This window comes from Pan troglodytes, chromosome 20 (assembly GCF_028858775.2).
Source record: "Pan troglodytes isolate AG18354 chromosome 20, NHGRI_mPanTro3-v2.0_pri, whole genome shotgun sequence".
Classification (NCBI taxonomy): Eukaryota; Metazoa; Chordata; class Mammalia; order Primates; family Hominidae; genus Pan; species Pan troglodytes.
Window position 1 is genome coordinate 22,493,968 of NC_072418.2, and position 25,484 is coordinate 22,519,451.

General features: G+C 40.0%; 1 long non-coding RNA gene across 2 annotated transcripts; it reads right to left on the minus strand.

Moving 5' to 3' along the window:
* Positions 1-12,566: 12,566 nt before the first annotated feature.
* Positions 12,567-24,171, minus strand: LOC129137976 (uncharacterized). 2 transcript variants are annotated; one of them, XR_010153776.1, is made up of 4 exons: positions 23,996-24,171; positions 22,493-22,738; positions 21,649-21,788; positions 12,567-12,643 (listed from the first exon to the last, which is right to left on the minus strand). It is a non-coding gene; the product is annotated as an uncharacterized LOC129137976 (long non-coding RNA). The 2 variants fall into 2 exon arrangements; XR_008540858.2 differs by lacking the exon at positions 12,567-12,643 and having other exon boundaries at positions 18,146-21,788.
* Between the last annotated feature and the right edge of the window lie 1,313 nt (positions 24,172-25,484).

The following is a 25,484-nucleotide window of genomic DNA, read 5'->3' on the forward strand; positions in this document are numbered from 1 at the left end:
TTGAGATGAAATTTCAGTCTTGTCACCCAGGCTGCAGTACAATGGCATGATCTTGGCTCACTGCAACCTCTACCTCCTGGGTTCAAGCCATTCTCCTGTCTTAGCCTCCCAAGTAGCTGGGATTACAGTTGCCCACCACCACGTCTGGCTAATTTTTTGTATTTTTAGTAGAGACGGGGTTTCACAATGTTGGCCAGTCTGGTCTCGAACTCTTGACCTCAGGTGATCCACCCACCTTGGCCTCCCAAAGTCCTAGGGTTACAGGCATGAGCCACCATGCCTGGCTACAGGTTCTCAATTCTTAAGAGACATGGTGATAATTCATGCTGGAGAGGAAATCTACAAACCTGAAAGATGTGACAGTGCTTTTTACCAACACCTCCAAATTTCCTATACATAAAAATAAATTACACTAATGTGAAACCCTAGAAATGTATAAAATGTGACAAAGCCTTTATATGGTTGTGACACTGATTGTAGGTAAGATAATTCATACTGGCAAAACTCCTACAAGTGTGAAGAATGTGGGAAAACTTTTCATCAGTGCTTACACTGTATTTCACAGGAAAGCTATTATCCTTGAGAAAAATTGTACAAATATAAAGAATATGGAAAAGCCATCAATGCCCATCACATCTTTCTCAACAGAAGAAGGTTCGTAGTTAATAAAAGCATGAAAAGGGCAATTACTGTCAAAAAATCTTTCAGAAAATATAAGCCTTTAGAGTGAAGAATATTTATTTTGAAGGCAGCCATTACAAATATAAAGTGGGTTGTAGTGCCTTTACTTGTGTCACAGATCTTCTTGAACACATTTTGTACCAGAAGAAAACCCTGAAGCAGTTGCTCAAGCTTTGCTCAGCATTGGAATTTATATTGGGGAAGAGTCCTGCTAATGAATTTGGAAAGCCCTTTTTTTTTTTCAAAAACTGCAGCTTAGAAAACACGAGAGCTTATACTAAAATATATTTTTGCAGACGCAGTAAATATTAAAAAAATTTAATTCAAAATTGATTCTATGCAAATATCACATAATTTACAGCAAAATAACTAAGGCACTGACACTTCAGACATTACACTAAATCAGAGTGTTGAGTATAAAAACTAATCCACAGCTACAGCTGTTAAATTATTTGTATATAACTTTAAAAGTAGTAGATTTTTTTGAAGCATTGTAGTTACATTGAAAGTATAGTTGTTTCCTTGAAAAAACAATTTTGAAAAGTGAATAAGTATGTAATATGGTTTTCATATTACTTTATGCTGTTATTTCTATTGTGCTCACATGTGAAAGCATGTGATCAATTGTTGCTGCATCAGATATATTAGAGATTGTTTACTAATTGGGCATTACTTAGAACCTTTTCTATAAAAGACTAAGAACATCAAAATCTATGATGGATGATGAAAATGTAAGTGGAGCGCCTTTTTGTAGTTAACTTATACTAAGTAAATGTATAAGGTGGGGGTTCATGTTCTCATTTGTATTATCGTACCCTATAACTTAATGTTGACACTTTGCTTTGTCTTTTGGATGGCCTAACCTACATTAACATGTATGCAGAACACCTTAAAACTGTTTTTTCAAAAGTTATAATGAATTATTTTATTAGTAACAAAGATAAAAAAAGGTGGGGGTTCAGAGTAATATTTTTCTACATTATAGTGAGAGAAAGAAATTATTATAGTTAAAAGTATTAAAATAAATTAGTATATTATACTAGTTGTACTTTTATGTAAGAAAATACAGTACACTTCAAAATTGTTAGATTGTGAACTTAATTTTATTTTTTTACCATGTTAAGACTATTGTGCATTTAATGAAGCATTATTATGCCACTTAACTTTAACCTATTTAACCTTACTCAACAGTGTAGGTAAAAGATGGTAGCAATATACTATTTGGTTCATAGTGGAATAACATCTCTAGTAATCCCTTTGCCAGTGGCTTTAAACTGTAAATCAGCTGAAGAATATTTTCCCACTGGTTAAATTTTTATTCTTTTTTCTTATTGAAATTAATTATTAGTATTTTGGGGTATATAGTATGTGTATATATTTATTCCTTATATGGCATATTTTGATTCAGGCCTACAATATGTAGTAATTACATTAGGGTAAATAAGGTATCCATCACCTCTAGCATTTATCTTTTCTGTTACAAAGAGTGTAATTAACACTTTTAGTGTATAATTTAGTGAGGCAGGTGGATTGCCTGAGGTCAGGAGTTCAAGAGCAGCCTGGCCAACATGCTGAAAGCCCGTCTCTATTAAAAATTCAGAAATTAACCAGGCATGGTAGTGCAAGCCTGGAGGCTGAGGCAGGAGAGTCGCTTGAATCCCTTAGGTGGAGGTTGCAGTGAGCTGAGATCATGCCACTGCACTCCGGACTGGGGAATAGAGCGAGACTCCATCTCAAAAAAAAGTGAAAGAAATATAAATAAAATTCTTACATTCTTAGTCCTGAAAAATTATTAATAAACAATTGTTATTTAATTTTTTTTGAACATGTGGTCTCTCTGCCTGCAAACATATACACTTTTAGTTTTAATTTACATATAGTTAAATATACACATATTACTCTGAGGATAACTTTAGGTGTAAGAAAATTATGCAGTGAGTAAGTGTGTTTGTGTGAGTATGAGTTTGTACATATTTTCAGAAGAAAAGAGCAATTATTGGAACAAAATGAATTATTTTAATAGGGTAACTAATAAAAAACTAAACACCTTGAAAATGCTGAAAGCAAATCCACACTTTCTGCTTTGTCTTGAATTTATTAATGTAAAATTTTATGGCTTATGTCTCAGATTCTCCCCAGAATCTGCCTATTAAAGCACAGGCAATTTTGTCTCCAGAAATAACACTCTTGACTACAACAATAAAAGCCCTCTTCAAACAAAAAATCATTTTTAACACTTATTTTAATGAAAATTTAACCACAATTGAATAATTGGTATATTTTTATTGTTCTGTGTGTGAATGTATAAAACAGTACATAAAGAAGCCAGAAAAAAAGATGTTAATATTTGTAATGAATTAAACTGGAAAGTTATTAATTATTATTTGCAGGTGATATCTTTGATTATGTAGATAAGAAAAGCAGCAGAAAGACTTTTAAAAGTTTATTCAGGTGGGTAAGCAATATTCTAAGATAATACCCTGGATTCCCAGTCTGTTGCACACCTGCGGTGGAATACTCTCGAGTGTAAAAATGTGACTGTGGTGGGAAATCACTCATGAAATTAGGTTACCCATGTGTTGAATTTGTGTTTATCAAAATGGAGATTATCCTGACTGTGCTAAACTTAATCAGAGGTGTTTTTAAGAGAAAAAGACACATTATAGGAAAACACCCCTGCTGGCCTGAAAGTGACTTCTATAGGTGGAACATGTTGTAAGCTGCTTATGGTGGCCACATGGCAGGAAACATGCTTGTATATTGTCATCATTCCTGCCTCTTGCATGTTGTTCCCAGTAGGGAGAATAAGAGGTTCCTATGGCAGATGGAAAAAAAGAGAATCTCATTCATGCAAGAAATAATCACCTCTCATCTGGGATAGCTTAAGAGAAACAGGAGACCACAAAAAGACCACATTAATGGAAGGAAAAGGGTAACCTGGCTAAAAGTGCTCACTGACATTAAGGAACAACATTTAGCAAGCTGTAGTGAACCATCAGCCTCTGGGATACTGATAGTCTACCAACAAAGTTGAACTTATTCTAATTCAGTCAACATCTCTGCACCATTCTGGTGACCCAGGTTTACACTATTCATTACAGAAATGCCATGAAAACCAGTGGGTAATGTCCTAGAATTGAACTTACTTCAAAAGGCATACCTTTTGTTTTCACATTTGAAAAACCTCAAAAACAATGAATTTATAATTAACTTCTAATTATAGAGGATTCTACTATACTGTAATAGATGAAACTGTAAAGAACTTAATATGAATGTTTCTTGAATACATAATTAGTTGTGTAGATAGTTTCTTTTAGATTAACATGCAAAAACTATTAGAGAAAACATTTGAAATGAGATAAAATTAATCAAGACCACAGCTTTTCAGTGGGTTGGCCTAATTGCATGCTTTTGGAGATGGCCAGACGACTAACAAGAAACAGACAAGATTTGGCTTTGCTCAATGATTGTTTTGCACCTTTTGAAATCTAACATCCTGGCTAAAGTATTCAAAGGGAATATTTTATAGGTGGCTTCTCAGGGTTTCCAAGGCAATGAAAGAAAAATTTTGATAGGCAGGAAAATGCACACTGTCTACACACATTGCTCTTCTCTGATTTGCTTTAACACTGAAAAATTGAAGATTGTAAATGTCATCTCAATTTAGAGTAAATTAACAAAAGATTTGTTTTTGAAAAAAGCAAATGTATAAAATTAATGGGTAACGGATGCCATTAGCTTCTAAAAACTAGTATGACTAAATTCAGTAAGTATCTAGCCATGCAAATATCAGCCCAATTAAATGAAGACCCTCATAGGTGCATGTGGAAAGCATTGCTGTGCAGTGTGGTGCCTCCACTCAGCATTTTCTTCTGCCTCTTCACAGAGAAACCAGTTTCCCCTGAGTGACTGACGGTGCATACTGGGGACTGAGAATGCTGTGTTCAGAGTGATTACTGAAAACGTGGTTAATACACTTCTTCTATATGATAATAAAATGTTATAAACCTTACTCTGCCTCAGAAAAGCTTTTAGTAAATGATTATAGTACTCAATTTGGGTTAATGGAAAATTTCAGTATTCCAGATAATTCAGACACTTAAATGTCAGTGAAATCCCATAAAACATATTTGAATAAGATAAAGTCTTCTTTGCTGAGAATTTTATATTACTGGTAAATTTAGAAAACCAGTACTTTAAGCCAATTAGCAGTGTTTGACATGTGAGTCGCACCCAGACAAGTGCTCTTCATGATCATTGTTAAAGCAGCAATAGCACCACGTGCTTTCCTGGGACCTGCTGTCCTGTTTTCCACTGATATAAAGTGGAGAAGGCATTGAAATGGCAAAGGAGTGTGATATAAATTGAATACTTATATGAAACAAAATTTTAAATAAAAAATAGAACTTGATGTTGTACAACTATAGGTGAGACTATTAGTGTGAGGTCATATTTTTACTTATATTGACAAAATAACCACAATATTCTTATTTAGAATAATATTCCTTTTCTGCTATATATTTGCTAGTTTTTGATAAAATACTATGGGAGCTCAATAGAAATCAACAAAATGAATCTTAATTTTACCAGAAGCATTATTGATGCATATGCTTGTTTTTTCTTAAGATCCATTAGCTTTCTATGAAAGATTTATACGTTTTTTTCAGTGTCTTATTTATTGCTTAGAAGTGGCTCTCCTGCCAGAAAACTGTTATTCTCAGCTGTACCCATGTTGACTAATAGTGAGTAGAAGCCAAGTGGATAAAAAGTAAATGTATCTTCTCTGTATCTTTTTTCATCCATTGGCTGAAGAACAGAAGGATGAAGAAGATGAAAGCAAATATAATCTCTGAAAGATCATGAAGCTCTGTTAACCAGACAAAAATCCCCATAGTGGATGTGTGTTAATTTTATTTATTTATTTTTATTGTACTGCCTACTTCTATGAGTTGAATTTTTTTTTTTTTTTTGAGATGGAGTCTCGCTCTGTTGCCCAGGCTGGAGGGGAGGAGTGGCACGATCTTGGCTCACTGCAACCTCCAAATCCCGGGTTCAAGCGAATCTCCTGCCTCAGTCTGTTGAGTAGCTGGGATTACAGGCACGCACCACCACCCCCAGCTAATTTCTGTATTTTTAGAGTAGACACAGGGTTTCACCAGGTTGGTCAGGCCGGTCTTGAACTTCTCATTTAGTGATTTGCCTGCCTCGGCCTCCCAAAGTTTTGGGATTATAGGTGTGAGCCACTGCGCTGGGCAAGTTTAAATTTTTTTTTTTTACACTTTATATGGAAATAGGATTATGTGGGCTGGGCCCGGTGGCTCATGCCTGTAATCCCACCAATTTGGGAGGCCGAGATGGGTGGATCACTTGAGGTCAGGAGTTCGAGATCAGCCTGGCCAACATGGTGAAACCCCGTCTCTACTAAAAATATGAAAATTAGTTGGACGTGGTGGTAGGAGCCTGTAATTTCAGGTACTGAGGCGGCTGAGGCAGAAGAATCGCATGAACCCAGGAGGCGGAGGTTTCAGTGAGCTGAGATGGTGTTACTGCACCATCGCCTGGGCAATAAGAGCTAAACTCCGTCTCCAAAAAAATAAATAGGATTTTTGTGTGTGTGTTTTTCTGTGCTGGCTTATTTTACTTAGCATAATATTTTTTAGGTTCATGAATGTTGTAGCAAATAACAAGACTTTCTTATTTCTAAGGGCTGAATAGCATTTAATTGTGTACATATACCACATTTTCTTTCTCCACCTATTGATGGACACTTAGGTTGGTTCCATACCTTTGCTATTGTGAGTAATCCACTTCCTTCCTTCTCTTTTGTTTTGTTTTTGTTTTGTTTTGAGACGAGTCTCATCTGTGGCCCAAGCTGGAGTTCAGTGTCGCGATCTTGGCTCACTGCAACCTCCGCCTCGCAGGTTCAAGCCATTTTAGTGCCTCAGCCTTTGCGCCTGGCCAAAAATATATTTTAAATAAGATACTTATGACCGAGCGTGGTGGCTCACACCTGTAATCCCAGCACTTTGGGAGGCCAAGGTGGGCAGATCATCTGAGGTCACGAGTTCGAGACCAGCCTGGCCAACGTGGTGAAACCCCGTCTCTACTAAAAAATACAAAAAAAATTAGCTGGGTATGGTGGCAGGTGCCTTAATCCTAGGTACTTGGGAGGCAGAGGCAGGAGAATCGTTTGAACCCCGGAGGCAGAGGTTGCAGTGAGCTGAGATAAAGCCATTGCACTCAAACCTGGGGGACAAGAGTGAGACTTCTTTCAATAAATAAATACTTAGATATAAACTAACAAATCTTGTAGAAAAAAATGAGAAAAAGACATAGCATTGGTCTTGGCACCATTTCCCTAGATACCACATTAAATGCATGAACAACAAATAAAAGTTTAACTACACTAGACTTTAAAATTTCTGCACATCCAAACAAAATTGAAGAGTGACAACGTCACTTAGAAAATGGGTGAAAACATTGGCAAATTACATGTGAAAAAAGTGAATATTCAAAATATATAAACAACTCTTAAAACTAAACAATAAAGTTAAATAACTTGATTTAAAAATGGAGGAACAAAATTTTCATCAAAAAGACACCCAAAAGGACACACAAATTGGGCACATGGGCTCACGCCTGTAATCTCAGCACTCTGGGAGGCCGAGGCGGGTGGATCACCTGAGGTCGGGCGTTCTAGACCAGTCCGACCAACATGGAGAAATGCCGACTATACTAAACACAAAATTAGCCGGGCGTGGTGGCACATGCCTGTAATCTCAGCTATTCAGGAGGCTGAGGCATGAGAATCGCTTGAACCCGGGAGGTGCAGGTTGCAGTGAGCCAAGATCGCACCACTGCACTTCCAGCCTGGGTGACAGAGTGTGAATTCATCTCAAAAAAAAAAAAAAAATTTGTTAGATAAATGCAATATTTAACTGTTACTGTATACTCATCAAATGCAGATATTTTGAATCATTGCCATGAACTGTGTGGCAGTAAGATTTCAGAGAATATGCAGTATAATTATAAATAATATTCTAATGAGAAACTTTTAATAAATAAGCATTTAAAAGAAACTAGAGTTACTTTTTATGTTTTAAATATATGCTATTCTTACACAAAATGGAACTGCTGTAATCCAACTTAAGAAGCAAAGAACAGCCTTACATTGTTAAATACAGAAAATACATACATATATATATTTGGCAGAATAGGGTTAGACCCTCTGATATGCAAAAGAAATATTAGGAAATAAACTATGGTATTATTTAGATACAGGCTGAAGAAAGTAGAAGAAAATCCTATAATTCCTTTTTGCTTGCAGCAAACTTAAATATATAAGTAACTATTTTGGTAAGTGTGGAGTGCCTCCTAATTATGTAATTTACTGTAGGCATATCATATAAATTCTAGGATATTGTCCTAAATATCTGAATCTAAAATTACAAATTTGAAATAGAAAATAGAAAGTAAAAATATATAGGGAGAAGGACATCAGTAAGATGAAAAGATTAAAAGTGCCCTGTTTTCATATCCCATTACAGCAAAAAAAAGTCAGCTATTTCTGACAAAAATGCCTATATTGGCCAGCTGGGGTGGCTGATGCCTTTAATCCCAGAAATTTGGAGGGTCGAGGCTGGAAGATCACGAGGTCAGGAGTTTGAGACCAGCCCAGCCAACATGGTGAAGACCCATTTCTAATAAAATACAAAAAAATTAGCCGGTTATGGTGATGCACGCCTGTAATCCTAGCTACGCAGAAGGCTGAGGCAGGAGAATTGCTTGAACCCAGAAGGTGGAGGTTGCAGTGAGCTGAGATGGCCCCACTGCACTCCAGCCTGGGTGGCAGAGCGAGACTCCATCTCAGAGAGAGGAAAAAAAAAAAGCCTTTATTTGAGAACCAGGCATTATGGCTCACACCTGTAATGACAGCTACATGGTACATTAAGGTTGGAGAACTGCTTCAGGCCAGGATTTCGAGACCAGCCTGGGTTATGTAGCAAGATGACATCTCCAAAATAAGTGTCTGTAAGAGAGATTTGAGATCCAGGGAGGGAGTTCTGAAACACTGTTAAAGCTTAAGATTGAGAAGAGTTCTATTCAGAAGGCAGGCCCTCATTCAAGTGGGAAACTACAGGTCCTGCAGATCTTGGCCTTTACTGGGGTCCTCAAAGCAGTTCAATGACTCAGCTTCAGTTACCTGAGCCACAGTTTATGGCCAGTTCTGCCTACATAGAAATCCACACAGTTACCTGAGGAAATGGTCTCTGGTACTCAGTGAAAGCCACACTTACCCACATCCTGATACAAGGCCCACCGTATGCAGACCCGACTGCAAAAACCTGCCCTAGGGTCTGCCCTACTGAGCAAAGTCCTGAAGGATATGCAGTCTGTCCAAAAATAAAACGGGAATTACAACTACCCAAGCCCCTGTAACAAGCCAACTAAAGGTGGACCCTAGTGCAGGCCCAGCAGCCTTGTGACCAAGCTACAACCCCTCTCCACTACCAATTCAGAGGGCATCTCCTCACCCTAAGGGCCCAACAAAAGAACAACTTTACCTTCTGAAATCAATTTATGAAAACTTGAAGGGGTGTTTACTCCATCAAATTCAGACACCAAGACAAAACTAGATTTTGCCCATTGTCAATGGCTCTATTTTAATGTAGCACTGGAAGTATGTGGCAGAAGAATTAGTCAAAGAAATAAAAAAAATGCATTTAAATTCAAGAAAAATAAGTAAAAGTTGCTGTTTGTAGATCATACAACTATATATATCTATATATATATATATATATTTTTTTTTTTTTTTGAGATGGAGTTTTGCTCTTGTAGCCCAGGCTGGAGTGAAATGGCATGATGTCAGCTCACCACAACCTCTGCCTACTGGGATTAAGTGACTGTCTGGCCTCAGCCTCTCAAGTAGCTGGGATTACAGGCATGTGCCACCATACCCAGCTAATTTTTGTATTTTTAGTAGAGATGGGGGTTTCTCCATGTTGGTCAGGCTGGCCTTGAACTCCCGACCTCAGGTGATTCACCCACCTCGGCTTCCCAAAGTGCTGGGATTACAGGCGTGAGCCACTGCACCTGGCCCATACAACTTTATATTTGAAAAAGCATAAACAGTATATTAAAACCTGTCTAAACTAATAAATATACTCAGTAAATTAGCCAAATATAAAATTAACATAAAAGTATATATATGGTTTCATACACTTAAACTATCTGGTAAAATAGAAGAAGAGGCTGGGCAGGGTGACTCATCCCTGCAATTCCAGCACTTTGGGAGGCCGAGGCGGGTGGATCATGTGAGGTCAGGAGTTTGAGACCAGCCTTGCCAACATGCTGAAACCCTGTCTCTACTAAAAATATAAAAATTAGCTGGGTGTGGTGGCAGGCACCTGCAATCTCAGCTAGTCAGGAGGCTGAGGCAAGAGAATTACTTGAACCCAGGAGGTGGAGGTTGAAGTGAGCAACAGTGCAAGACATCATCTCAAAAGAAAAAAAAAAAAGAAAAAATAGAGGAAAAAATCTTATTTACTATGGCATTAAATAATAAATTTGTGAGAAAAAATTAAGGAGGTAAAAAAATCCATACAATAAAAAAAAAAATTAGAGAAGATCACAATAAATTTTAAATTATTTTATGTGTATTAATCGAAAGAATAAGTATTGTTAAAGTGCTATGTTATCCAAAGTGACTTATAGATTCATTAAACTTCCTATAAAAATTGCAGTGGTATTTTTTTCACAGTAATGGAAAATACGATTCTAAAATTTACATGAAACTAAAATAAACTTTGAATAGCCAAAGCAAACTTGAGGTAAAAGAACAAAGCAGGATATCATATTTACAAGTTCAAACTATATTTCAAGACTATATAGTAATAAAAACAGAATGGACTGTGCAGAAAAATGTACAAAAAAAATGCAACGGGATCTACTACTCTCACACATTTCAGTCCCGATGCAAAAAGAGAACTTAAAAAATAGTTTTAATTTCTCGAAATCATGCAGATATTTGTGTGTCCCAAAAACAACGAATAATAAGCCAGTGCAGTCTTTTACATGCTATTAAGAGGACTTTGACTTTCAGTGTAAATTGAAGGAAGCTCACCTAAAGAAAAGTAGAATCCTTAAGAGAATTTAAAAGTATAAGACAGGGCTGGGCGCAGTGGCGCATGGCTGTAATCCCAGCACTTTGGGAGGCCAACGCGGGCCGATTGCCTGAGGTCAGGAGTCCGAGGCCAGCCTGACCAACATAGAGAAACCCCTTCTGTAATAAAAATACAAAATTAGCCGGGCGTGGGGGCGCAGGCCTGTAATCCCAGCTACTCGGAAGGCTGAGGCAGGAGAATCACTTGAACCCAGGAAAGGGAGGTTGCGGTGATCTGAGATCGTACCATTGCACTCCTGCCTGGGCAACAAGAGTGAAACTCTGCCTTAAAAAAGAAAAAGCATAGTCGGGCGCGGTGGCTCACGCCTGTAGTCCCAGAACTTTGGGAGGCGGAGGTGGGCGGATCACATGGTCTGGAGTTGGAGACCAGCCTGGCCAATATGGTGAAACCCCATCTCTACTAAAACTACAAAAATTAGCAGGGCATGGGGCGCTCTCCTGTACTCCCAGCTACTCGGGAGGCTGAGGCAGGAGAATTGCTTGAACCCGGGAGGTGGAGGTTGCAGTGAGCAGAGATTGCGCCACTGCACTCCAGCCTGGGCGACAGAGCGAGACTCGGTCTCAAAAAAAAAAAAAAAAAAAAAAAAAAAAGCATAAGACAGAAGATGCCCTGTGTGAGAGCAAAATTTAAGAAAAGAAAAAAGAAAAACTGCCCAGGAACTATTTCGTTTGGAGCACAGCTTCCCAAATCACATTTTAAGGACTGGCTTTCTCTTTGACCTTGGGACCTCTTATCTGTGTTGTCTGTTGTATTCATTTTCACTCGCACCTACCTGGGGGTTTGGCAATCATCTCACGTCTCTTCACAGTGAAAGGTTTTTTCCCCTGCTCCAGACAGTTGATCAGGTCTGGCTTAGAGACAACAATACCTCTTTTATTAAAAATAAATAACAATAATCTTGCTCATATTCTCCAATTACAAGCTAGTACTGTGCTCAGCGGAGAGGATGTGATAAAATATTCTAGTAAATTAATACCAAAATACTAAGTTATAACAGAAGTCTCTAAATATTTAGAAAATACTTTCAATTTGTAGGTTTCTTAATTTTACTACCTGGTACTGCTGAATCAAAAATTGATGGTGGCAATGAGATTTTCAGGTGGGGCAACAATATTTTATGTCACTAAATTTCTGGAATTACCACTAATTTAGAGTGAAGAATACAGCTCATCTCAGGACTGTGGAAAGTTTAGATTAAGATAAAACCTCTTGAAAAAACTATTTTCTAAATTACCAAATTCTGAAAATTTTCTAAAAAAAGAGGATCTGAAACTCTTTTTTTTTTTTTTGAGTTGGAGTTCTGCTTCGTTGCCCAGGCTGGAGTGCAGTGGCATGATCTCGACTCACTGCAACTTCCGTCTCCTGGGTTCAAGCAATTATTTGCCTCAGCTTTTTGAGTAGCTGGAATTACAGGCACCCGCCACCACACTTAGTTAGTTTTTTTATTTTTAGTAGAGACACGGTTTCACCATCTGGGCCAGGTTGGTCTTGAACTCCTGATCTCGTGATCCACTTGCCTTTGCTTCTCAAAGTGTTGGGATTACAGGCGTGAGCCACCACACCCGGCCCTGAAACTCTTTTATGCAAAGAATAAATTACTAAAAACATTCTACAAAAAAAGAGAATGAATTATGTATTCAAGTTATCCTCACCAAAGAAGACCAGGTTTCTGTAGTTCTTTAACATGACATCCATATAAAAATTCTGCTGTGTAGTGTCCCGGCAATGCCATTCCTCCAGAGAGAATTCTATGGCCACATCTCTAAATTGCAATGGTCCTGAAAAGACACACATACACACATTTTCACCAAGTGGCCATAGGCAGAATTTTTAATTTGACTTAAGGTGAAATGAGAGAGTAAGGAGAACTGGTTCTGACTCATAGGACTGACTAAAATTATCCAGTAAAATAATGTTTCAACACAGAAACATTCTCTAATGTATTCTCTAACTCTGAGAAAATAGATCCACAACATCAGTTCATCTATTTTTCCATATCATAAAGTATAAAATTAAGGCCATAAACACGAACATGCATTTTTGAGTGCTGTATTTTCATCATACAGAATGAGTTGTGAACATTTTTCAGATGGGAAAGACATGTTGAGTTAGAAGGCACATCTCAAGTTTTGTTTTGTTTTGTTTTGAGACGGAGTTTCAATCTAGTTGCCCAGGCTGAAGTGCAGTGATGTGATCTCAGCTCACTGCAAACTCCGCCTCCTGGGTTCAAGTGATTCTCCTGCCTCAATCTTCTAAGTAGCTGGGATTATAGGCATGCACCACCACACCTGGATAATTTTGTATTTTCAGTAGGATGGGGTTTTCTCTATTTTGGTCAGGCTGGTCTCGAACTCCTGACCTTGGATGATCTGCACGCCTCGGCCTCCCAAAGTGCGGGGATTACAGGCATGAGCCACCGGGCCAGGCCAATTTTTTGAATTTCTAACAAGCTCACCAGTAATGCCAATATTTTGACCCAAGAAGGATATTTTGTCAAACATGCAGTAAGTGGAAGAGCTTGTGTTTTTCCCAGTTTTTCTAGCCTGTAAACAAAGATAGGAGCCTTCATTTTCCAAAGAGAAATATGTAGAAAAAAAATAAGAAAAAAGGACAGCCACCAGATTAAATGTGATGCTTTATGCACATCAGCTGTGTAAAGATACTTAATATGAAGAGAAAAATAATTATAGTGAAAAAAATCCATCAGAGAGCTATTTCACCAAGTGAATCATTAACCATTAACTGCACTAGGACAAATTTTTATGATGTGCTAATGCACACAGAACACAGCATCACTGTTGAAATATTCCTCCCCAAAAAAGTAAATTATAGTCTGAATTTAACCATAAAGAAACATCAGTTTTATGCAAACTTCAAACCACAGATAACTCCTATGTTCTGTAATTTTAAGTAGGCTTAATTTAGCACCCTAGAAAACAGGTATCTCCTAATTATTTATTTCAGAATTTTCTGGGTAATAAATGCCATCCCGTTTTAATAAGCATTTATTTATTTTTTTTGAGACGGAGTCTCATTCTGTCACCCGGGCTGGAGTACAGTGGCACGATGTCCGCTCACTGCAACCTACGCCTCCCGGGTTCAAGAAATTCTCTGCCTCAGCCTTCCAAGTAGCTGGGATTACACATGTCCACCACCACACTCGGATAATTTTTGTATTTTTAATAGAGATGGAGTTTCATCATCTTGGCAAGGCTGGTCTTGAACTCCTGACCTTGTGATCCACCCGCCTCAGCCTTTCAAAGTGCTGGGAATATAGGTGTGAGCCACCGCACCAGGCCTAAATAAGCATTTTCTTAATCCTGTTCTGCATAGAGCTAATGGAACACACTGTTGGAGCCTCAACATTACATGTTCTCCATCTTTACTAAGGACCACAGTTTTCCCCAATAGAAATCTTGAGTATCCACATCTTTCCATGTTCAACAGCCACAAAGGGAGCATTTTTAATATTGCAGATCATAAATCCTTGCTGATAATTCTGCATGGCATATAAGAAGTTATGATGTACAGAATGTAGAGAAGGCTCTGGGATATAGGAAAGAAATATTTTTCAGAGACCCTTGACTATCATAAGAATTTTAAGAAGTAGTTAAACTAAACTCATTAGGGAGAAAAACAGAAGTAGAGAAGCAAAGTTTTGTAAGTACTAAACACATGGCAGTCCAGGAGGCAGAGTGGACACAGCTCTTCATCTGACACATGTTTACCCGAAGGAAAGCCATTTTTTTCTTTCTCCTGCTTCTATGGAATTCCTTCTCAGATGAGATTCTCTGTACAAATTACACCTGCATATGGAGAATATGCCTTTAAAGGTGTCAGTACCACATGTTTACCTGCTAGCATGACATCAAATGGCAGAAAAAAGACAGAATTTCATTCATTTCTGTCCTTTAAAACAGAAGAGATTCAGGAACAATGAGCTGCTCCATGAAGTTAAAAATATAAGTTTCTCCTTTCCTGTCCTGAGGTGCCCTCCCCTGCCACAGACACCAGCAATTTCTGCTTCAGTAATGGAAATATGCACCACACTGACCTGTTCCTACCAAACCCAAACAGAACAGGCCCTGTGACCATCCTTTAGTGCAAAGGTGGAACTTAACTCTCATGAATGTATTTGGAAGTCCTCATACCTGATTCTGGCCTTACCTTAGAGTCACATGAGGCCCTTCATTAAAACAACATGGATCCTTCCACCCAGGACAATAAACAGAAGCTGTGGGGAGGGCACAGGACATTTCCGCAAATTGGTCATGTGATCCTAATGAGAAGCCTGGGCTGATAACCACTAAGCTAAGCATTGCCTCTCAAGCTTTAACGAGCTTATATATCACTTGGTAATTTTGGCCCTACTTTATGTAATGTGATTCTGGAGGACTGAAAAGGGTCCATGAATGGGTGTTTTAAACAAGTTTCCTGTCAATGCTGATGTTGTTCCCCCTGGGCTCATTGTTAGCATTAGTTAGAGAAGCAGGAACAGCACAGGGTTGCTTACACTCAGCACTCTTGTCACAACCTAATATTTCTGGTACAAATAAGGACAATGCATGTCCATCCTAAAGTTTTATATTCTTTGCTGGCTCTTTAAAGTTTACAGAGAAAACAGAAGGCAGCAATGTCTCGATAATTCTGTATTTAAAGAACAACATGGGTCGGGCTCTATGGCTCACACCTGTAATTTCAGCACTTCGGGAGGCCAAGGCAGGTAGATCACAAAGTCAAGAGATCGAGCCCATCCTGGCCAACAAGGTGAAACCCCGTCTCTACTAAAAATACAAAAATTAGCTGGGCATGGTGGCGCGTGCCTGTAATCCAGCCACTCGGGAGGCTGAGGCAGAATTGCTTGAACTCAGGAGGCGGAGGTTGCAGTGAGCTGAGATTGCACCACTGCACTGCAGCCTAGGGTGACAGAGTGAGACTCCATCTCCAAAAAAAAAAAAAAAAAAAGAACAACATGTACACATGTACTAATGCACTATTTATTAGGCAGGTACTATGTGCTCAAGAGCATGATAGAAAGCACTGTGCTGGGCCTCACACGTTATGTGATTTAATCCTCGAAACACCTTGGGAGCTGGCACTAAGTGTTTAATAATTTCCAGGATTTAGATAAAGGGCCCAGCATTTTTTCTTCTTCTGTTTCTCTGTCATCAAAATTTTTTAAAAACTGTAAAGAGTAAAAGCTAAATATAGGCAGATGAAGGAGATATAGAAAGGAAGAGTTTAACATAGTTTAAATTTTATTCTGTTTACGTTTACTTTTTTGTGACTTGTGGAATAACTACTGGATCTGCAGGAAGAGAAAACAAGTTGCTAAATGACTCTGCACGCACTGGTTTTAATAGAGAATTTATAAAATATGACCCTAAAATACACACTTTGTTTTTCCTGTTTATGTTTTTGTGTTCCAGGAAATTGTGAACACCACTTCTAGAAAGGCAGCAGGATTCACCAGCCAAAACTCTGATCTCTTCTAATCAGTTCTGTGGGGCCAGACTCCAAGGTAGAGTCACACCTAAATAAGGCCTCCAAAAAGGATAAATCTGAACAGGTCTGGGGCAGGGCGAGGCCCCTATGTAGAATTCTGTTCTCTATACCATTAGGGTACTTCCAGTTTTGTTTTTTCTAAGCTAACCTAAAAGAAACTTAAATCCCAGAGTTTCTCTAATTTTAATATTTTCTAGCCACTGTCCTGTCAACTTGATACTATATACAAATATGCAATTTAAACAAATCCCTTATGGTTTCCTAGGGTAATTTTATTAAAAAAATAAATACGTACACTTAACAAAGTAAAATAAATAGAAATTATATGGCCGGCACTGTGGCTCACACCTCTAATCCCAGCACTTTGGGTGGCCAAGGTTGGTGGAACACGAGGTCAGGAGTTCAAGACCAGCCTGACCAAGATGGTGAACCCTTGTCTCTACTAAAAATATAAAAATTAGCTGGGCGTGGTGGCAGGCATCTGTAATCCCAGCTACTCAGGAGGCTGAGACAGGAGTATCGCTTGAATCTGAATGGCAGAGCTTGCGGTGAGTCGAGATTGTGCCACTGCACTCCAGAATGGGTGACAGAGTGAGACTTTATCTCAAAAATTAAAAAGTAATTAGAATAACAATTCTTCTGTTCATAAATATCCCTTATGTGTAGATGTCAGAAATCACAACAATATAAAGTGGCCCAAATAAACCTTAAGATTTTGGACACATCTATTTATTGTACCAACCATATGATGCATAATCCAATTATTTATCTGGTTGCTAGTGTAGACTAAAAGCTTCTGGGTTGTAGGAACCATGACTACTTCATGGTTTTTTTTTTTTATGGCCATATGAAATGGAAGCAACTAGTTTATCTATTCGGGTCTCCAGATCTCCTCCTTGTTTATCATCCAAGTACCAGGAAACTGGATAAACTCTCATCTGGGTACCAACCAAAGACACCTCTTGTATGAGGGGAGGAACAAACACAGATGACTCATTTCTCTTACACTGAGACCGAAGCAGAATTAACCATTTTTGTCAACCTGACACAATTCTGTTCTGGACATCCTCAAATGCCTCAAAGACACCTAAGTTATTGTGAGATTATTAGATATCATTGGGCTGATGGCCCAATGATAAGCCAGGCTGCAGACTCAGGCTGTTTCTAAATAGAAAATGGAACTGCCCTGGTGGAGCTCCAGAACTTGGATCACCCGTTCTGATTTGCTAGCTTTTGGGTAAAAGAAAGAACAAAAATACTCTACTCCAGTATCACATTTTACAGGTAAATATAGTTGTGGTCATGGCTCTGGATACTTTGTGGCCTTGATCTCTCACTCCAAAGATGCTTATTTACACTTACAGATTCTGCCATCAGATTCTATTTCATCCTGGAACCTCTCACATCACTGTAGCAGGTCAATGAACAAGATGTGAAACATCTCACAGAGCCACATTCCCAAATGGGGGCTGTAAGCTGTCTTTGCTGACATCTCGCAAGGCAGAAAATGCCATTTGTTAGTTCTCTGTACATTCACAATCCAAAGTCCAGCCCTTTCTTGTAAATCCCAGGCAGAGGCCAGACCTTATCTGCAGATTCTAGGTAGGATCCACCTGGCTCTGCATCCTTTGGTGTTACAGCAAGTGGAGTACAATCCGAGGAGAGATCCCCTCATAGAGGCTCCTCTAGCACATTCTAAATGATAAGTCTACATGAAATAAAAAAAAAAAAGCTGACACAACATCAATATAAGTAGACAGTTTATTTGGGTCAAGCTTAAGGATTATAATCTGGGAGCAAAGATTCAAGTTGTCTGGAATCTACACTTTGATTGGCATCAGTTACAAGAGGATTTGTAAAGACAACAAGAGAAGAACAGAGTAGGTAGACACAAAGTTGTTTGTCAGAAATTTTTATGTATTTAGAGAAATAGCATTTATTATTGATTAGATATATATAGTTATGGTTTAGGATATGGGATATAGTGTCCAACGTGTCATTATTAGTTTAATTTATAGCTACTTTTGGCAATCGTGAACAGTTTCAAGAGATGAATACATAGTTCAAAGGAGGGAGAAATAACTGCACTTTCATTTTCATGTCTCTGAGTTTGATAACCAAAGGACTTGCATTTTTTAGATAAAAGTTTTTTATTTCCCAAATCTCAAGACCTAAATTCAAAATTTGGAGCTGCAGATTTAGGGGCTGAAGGACTGGAGGAGCAGCAGATGTTACCTGAACATTTGTGAGCACTTTAGCAAGAGGAGACAGGGGAACGTGGAGATTCTCATGTCTCTGTGTCTACTAATGCACATGTTACTGTGATTGGGTTTCTGGGCTAAACAGTTTTTGTATCAGTTTCAGGCCTGAAGATACAAGAGTCATTGATAGAGGTAAAATGATTGATTGTTGCCCTGTGAAGTTTGTAGAAATGTGGTCTAGCCTCTCTAGAAGTGACTCTAGAGGACTATAGATACCAAATAGGAAGAGACACAATTCTGCCTCCATATTTAGGGGACAGCATGCATTTTGAAGCGCAAATGTGAGTTGACTGGAAGCCTGAGAGGAAAAGTCCCCTCTAGAGTAAATTCTGGTTGGCACCTTATGTGTTTTTATCATGTCTGGTAATTCTAGACAGTGTTTGGAAACTATTAAAAGAAAAATTTTCTCCAGCCCCAGAGAAACTCCACAAAAATAGCACAGAAAGAAAATGGTTTTATTACACAATTGAATTTAATTGTGACATGCATCATCATCAGTCTGCTTAAGGGATCGCAAAGACAGAAAGATGGTCACCATAATTAGTTCACAAATAGAAGAATTTCCAGCACCATATCATACATAGTTCATCCTATGAACAGATTGAAGAGGCCATCTGTGTATGCTAATTGCTTATATTCAATGACAAACTTTTCACATCTTCATAACAGGAAGTAGTTTAGTAGCTTTAATCCAGGTGCCTTCTGAAGGTAGGCTTTCATTGTGCTACAAAAATGGTTGAATAGGGTTCTATCTTTTTGGCTATTTACATTTTAGAGCAGTGGCTCTGTACTCCCTGGCATTGGGTTACAGCACTCCTGCTTGCTTTCTCCTGGTTACTAGTGGCCTCTTTTTTTTTTTTTTTTTTTTGAGACGGAGTCTCGCTCTGTCGCCCAGGCTGGAGTGCAGTGGCGCAATCTCAGCTCACTGCAAGCTCCGCCTCCTGGGTTCATGCCATTCTCCTGCCTCAGCCTCCTGAGTAGCTGGGACTACAGGTGCCTGCCACCATGCCTGGCCTGGCTAATTTTTTGTATTTTTAGTAGAGACGGGGTTTCACCATATTAGCCAGGATGGTCTCGATCTCCTGACCTCGTGATCTGCCCGTCTTGGCCTCCCAAAGTGCTGGGATTACAGGCGTGAGCCACCGCGCCCAGCCTAGTGTCCTCTCTTGACCTATAACATCTGCCACTGAGGCACAGCCCAGAGCACAGCTCACATTTTATATGAACCCCATTTGCCACAGCAGCACTCTAGTGTCACATCAGAGAGTGAGGCCTGAGCTGCAGGAGGAGAGCCTGCAGGCCTCCTGGGTAGAATTACACCTTCACAATCATGAGAATGTGATTAGTTTTCAGCCTCAGTTTCTACGTATAGTAGGGACATGGAAAAAATACTGCTGAATTTCCAGCATAAGTCCAGATAGAAATAGCTCTAAAAGTTCTCGCTATGAAAGTCCACCTCATGTAGACACCATCGGATATGAATAGGGCTTTTGAAACAGACACCCAAAGCATTGGAGAGAAAAACAGATCTCCATCTGAGCCAGATTATTTTGAGAGAAAAAAGTTCAAAAGATCTTAAGAAAAAGCTCATATTAGATATAAGATTGATCAGCCAGAAAATATTCCCCTAAAAGCAATTTCTCTCTAAACACTCAAAGTGCACAGCTACTCTCAGCATGAGAAACATGAGCCTTATGAAAAAAAAGTGCAGTTTTTCAGAAGAATTTTATAGCCTTTTTCCCATCTTTGCTGATCTGTCATCTCCTAGCCATTAAATTGGGGTTCTATATTGAAATACATCTGACAACTTTCAACAACACTTTTTGATGAAGAAATAGAAACTGACTGTGTTCATATAGTGGAACATATTAGAACTGGCAACATCGTTAACTGCAGAGCTATTATGGTTTTTGGGTGGCCACATCACCTGTCTCCTGTAATAACAGCATTCCAATTTAGTAAAATAAAAGATACACAAATTGTGTTTACTCACAATTTTCCCTATTGAATAAAGCAATAAACATGTCACTAATATCTACTGTAAAAATTTGGTAGTAAATTTTCTTTGGATATTAGATATAAAGATCTAAGTATGAATAATTTTAATGAACCGGTCATAATGTATTCAGTATTTTTAAAAATTGCAACTACATAGCCAGGCATGGTGGCTCATGCCCGTAATCCCAGCACTTTGGGAGTCTGAGGCAGGCGGATCACCGGAGGTCGTGAGTTTGAGACCAGCATGACCGACATGGAGAAACCCTGTCTCTACTAAAAATACAAAATTAGCTAGGCCAGGTGTGGCACATGCCTGCAATCCCAGCTACTCAGGAGGTTAAGGCAGGAGAATCCCTTGAACCTGGGAGGCGGAGGTTGCAGTGAGCCGAGATCGCACCATTGCACTCCAGCCTGGGCAACAAGAGCGAAACTCTGTTTCAAAAAAAAAAATTGCCACTACAGTTAGGTGCAGTGTCTCACACCTGTAGTCCCAGCACTCTGTTAGGCCGAAGCATGTGGATCACCAGGTCAGGAGTTCAACACCAGCCTGGCAAATATGGTGAAACCCCGTCTCTACTAAAAATACAAAAAAAATTACCTTGGCATGGTGCAGCGCGCCTCTCATCCCAGCTACCCGGGAGGCTGAAGCAGAAGAATCGCTTGAAGCCAGGAGGCAGAGGTTGCAGTGAGCCAAGATCAAGCCACTGCACTCCAGCCTGGCTGAAAAAGCAAGACTCCGTCTCAAAAAAAAAAAAAAAAAAAAAAAAGAAAAAAAATTGCAACTATACTTCAGTTAAAACACTTTATATTTCAAAAGTATAAATAAAATAACCATTTAAGCGATTAATTCAAAGTAAGTATTGTGGCTTAATATTCATAGGATTGTAGAATACAGTGTTTATGGCTCATGCCTGTAATCCCAGTACTTTGGAAGAGTGAGGCAGGTGGATCACCTGAGGTCAAGATCAAGCTGGCCAACATGGTGAGACCCCATCTCTACTAAAAATACAAAAACCTACCCAGGCTTGGTGTTGCATGCTTGTAATCCCAGCTGCACGGGAGGCTGAGGCAGGAGAATCACTTGAACCCAGGAGGTAGAGGTTGCAGTGAGCTGAGATCAAGCCACTGCATTCCAGCCTGTGCAACAGAGGGAGACTGTCTAAAAAAAAATTGAGGTCAAAATAAGTAAACAAATCTTTTCAAGGTACAGATCCAATCACCCACCCCATCCTGTTCACTTACATGCGCAATAACCACCCTCCCAGGAGACACTGCACTATGCCCCAGTGAGTGCCCCAGGTGCATTTTACTTTGTAAGTTATTTATGCCATCTCACTGGGGTCAGTTTTTTGTCTTTTGGAGTGTTTTTTCACTATTTTTCTGCCCCTCCCACAAGATAATCCAGAAGACAGAAATTATTTGTTTTCCCCTCAATACCAGCATCTGATTGACTGACCAGCAATGTGTCTCCTAGAAATGAAAGCCAGGTTGAGTGAAGACAATCTTCATGTCTCAAGGGGTTAGCTTTTCAAAAAAAAAAAAAAAGTGCACCAGGAGATGCCTTTCAGCCCCAAGGCTGCCACCTGCTCCCTTGAAAGTCTACACTCCATGCTTCAGGTGGTCCCATGGGAGAAAATGACCCAAGAGCTAATAGTCACTAGACACTCTAGCAGACATAGCCATGGTGGGTATGTTGGTTTATTCCCAGAAAGTACTAAAACCCAGGACCAGAAAAAAACTGAAGGTTGGCTGAGGACACATCATCCTACAAAGTTTCCAAAGGGTAATCTTGACCCAAAAACATTCCGGTAAGTTCTCTGGAAAAATAAAAGAAAAAGAGGCGCCAGACGCGGTGGCTCATACCTGTAATCCCAGCACTTTGGAACGCGGAGGCGGGCGGATCACGAGGTCAAGAGATCGAGGCCATCCTGGCCAACATGGTGAAACCTCTCTAGCTGGGCATGGTGGCACGTGACTGTAGTTCCAGCTACTCAGGAGGCTGAGGCAGGATAATTGCTTGAACCCGGGAGATGGAGGTTGCAGTGAGCCCAAATCGCGTGGCTGCACAACTGTAGGACCTCCCTCCAGTCTGGCAACAGAGCGAAAACTCTGTCTCAAAAAGCAAAACAAAAAAAAGAAAAAAGAAAAAGACACAAATATTTTTTACAATACAGTGTCAGGGGATTATTCTTTGCTTTCTTCTCCTGGGAAATATTTACAAACAGAAAACAAATATTTTCAATAGTGTTATGCCATGCTTTTTAAAGAATGATTAATTGAGGAACATGGAGTACACTTGAGGCCCTGCTTGGGACACATGTGAAAAATGCCAGGGAAAAATCAGTCCCCTGTGAGGTGTGAAAATAATTAATTGCACTTTTTGTTAAATTACTATATTAAGGGAAATAAAATTCAAGCTTAAACAACTATAAACTGCCAATTAAGCTCTGAATCATAACTAGGACATTTCCACCTCGATTGTACAAAATAAGAAACTACGTAACTATACCTTACCAACGATTGAATATGGTTTTCTTCATCATGCACCTTATAAATGTCTTTCCTTCAAGCCCCTACAATGGACCATAAAGTACAAACTATAGCTGGGTGCTCAACAATTCTTGAATCACTCTTTAATTAAATTATTTGATATTTTTGCGGCGACTCTCATAATTTTTTTTTTTAGACAGAGTTTTGCTCTGTCGCCCAGGCTGGAGTGCAGTGGTAAGATATCAGCCCCTGCAACCTCCGCCTCTTGGGTTCAAGCGATTCTGTCACCTCTGCCTTCCAAGTAGCTGGGACTACAGACATTCGCCATCACACCCAGCTAATTTTTGTATTTTTAGTAGAGATGGGGTTTCCTCATTTTGACCAGGCTCGTCTTCAACTCCTGACCTCAAGTGATCCGCCCGCCTCGGCCTCCCAAAGTGCTAGGATTCCAGGCGTGAGCCACCGCGCAAGGGCCCATACATTTTTAATAGGAGAAAAGGGAAACTGTGAAGCCCACGCACCAAAGCTCTTCCCATTCATGAACTTGCATCCTGAGTCAGGATTCTCCCCTGAGGACCCTCCCGTGGTCCCTGCACGATCTGGGAGACACGTGGCGCCGTGGGTGCAGAGCTGCCCGGAGAGGGCTCCAGGCCACGGCACAGTCACTGCGAGGGGAAGAGACAGGACGCCGGGGGGCCCGGGTGTGAGCGCAGCCTCCATCTTACGGCTTAAGGGGACTGAGGCCGAGCTGAGCAAGGAGAACTTGGGGCGCAGATTGCGGAGCTGACTGCGGGGAGGCCTGAGTTCCGCCACAGCCACTTCCCACCGGTTCCAACCAGTTCCTCCCCTGCTCTCGGGATGTCCGACGGCCCTCACCATTTCTAGGCTTCCAGGAGGTCCTGGCGTCTTAGCTGTGGATCTCCCAAAACCGTCAGGTCACAGGGCTGGGCCTCTAGCAGCAGAGGACACAGAGTAATGAAGATGAGACCTGGAGCTCCAGGTGCAGTGAGAGACAAAGGCCCCGCCAAACTCGGAAGTCGACCTGTTCGCTCCAGCTGGGTGTCTGATTGGACGGTTTCCAGCCCAGCGTCCCTGATTGGATAATGCTTAAGGCCTCGCCCCTTCAGGCCCTAGTGAGAGAAGATGTGATAAGATGCTGCGCTGAGCAATGAAAGAGTCACAGCCTAAGCTGCATCTTTTTCAGGCAGGGCTTTCTCCCTGAGCTGAGCCAGGCCCACCCCAGAGCATGGGAAAATTCTCTCTTTTTTGCTCTCTCTTTTTGAATGTATTCGAAAGGTGAACGGAAGTACTTTGCTGTTATATTAATAATACGTAAAATTTTTGTTCAAGAGAAAATCAACTTTTACTTTGGTAATAGTGTATTATCAATACTAAAGCTAATTTTAATAAAACCTTATAAACAAATCAAATTTGTCATTTTTGACCTTTCGAGATTTGCATATATATTTTGTAATCTCTTGTAATTTTTAAACTATTTATATTTTATTTATATCTACATTCCTTTTATTTTTTCAATTTGAAACAACCTTTAAGTAATTTCAAACTGCTATAGGAGATAGAAAGCATTTAGGGACAGGGACTGTGGCTCACGCCTCTAATCCCAGCATTTTGAGAGGCCAAGGTGGGCAGACTACTTGAGGTCAGGAGTTAAAGACCAGCCTGGCCAACATGGTGAAACCCCATCTCTACTAAAAATACAAAAATTTAGCTGGGCATGCTGGTGCACACCTGTAGTCCCAGCTACTACAGAGGCCGAGGCAGAAGAATCGCTTGAACCCAGGAGGCAGAGGTTGTGTAAGGCCCAAGGGGTTCACCTTGCCCTTTGCCTAGACAGAGCCGATTCATCAAGACGGGGGAATTTGTGGAGGAAAAATTAAATATTAAATTTGAACTCAATTGAACGTGGACACAAACAATGATCACGAAGTCCAGGAAGAGGTTGTGTGAGACCTTTGATGCGTTCATCCAGTGCTGTTTTGGAGAAATCTCTATTTCCATCTATTCCTATACTTTACTTATTGAAAAACGATAGACAATCACAAAAGCAAGTTGACCTTTTTGTGTTCCTTGAGCCCAGTCACTAAGGGCCCTCATGACTGGGCTTTATGCCAAATAAAAGAGCTGGGATCCCAGATGGTGCCGAAGTTTCATGAGACCTCTCCTCGTCTGTGCATGGACGAGTGGCCGACTCTGAAGCCCAGGCTGTGGCTTCCTGGTCTGGTGGTGAATCCTCCACAGTCTGGGGAGTGTGGTGTCTGACTCTGGATCCCAGGGCTGGAAACTCAAGGACTTCCCATATCCCAGTTCTCCCCCTTGTCATGCCCCATCTGGTGAGTTTTGGGGG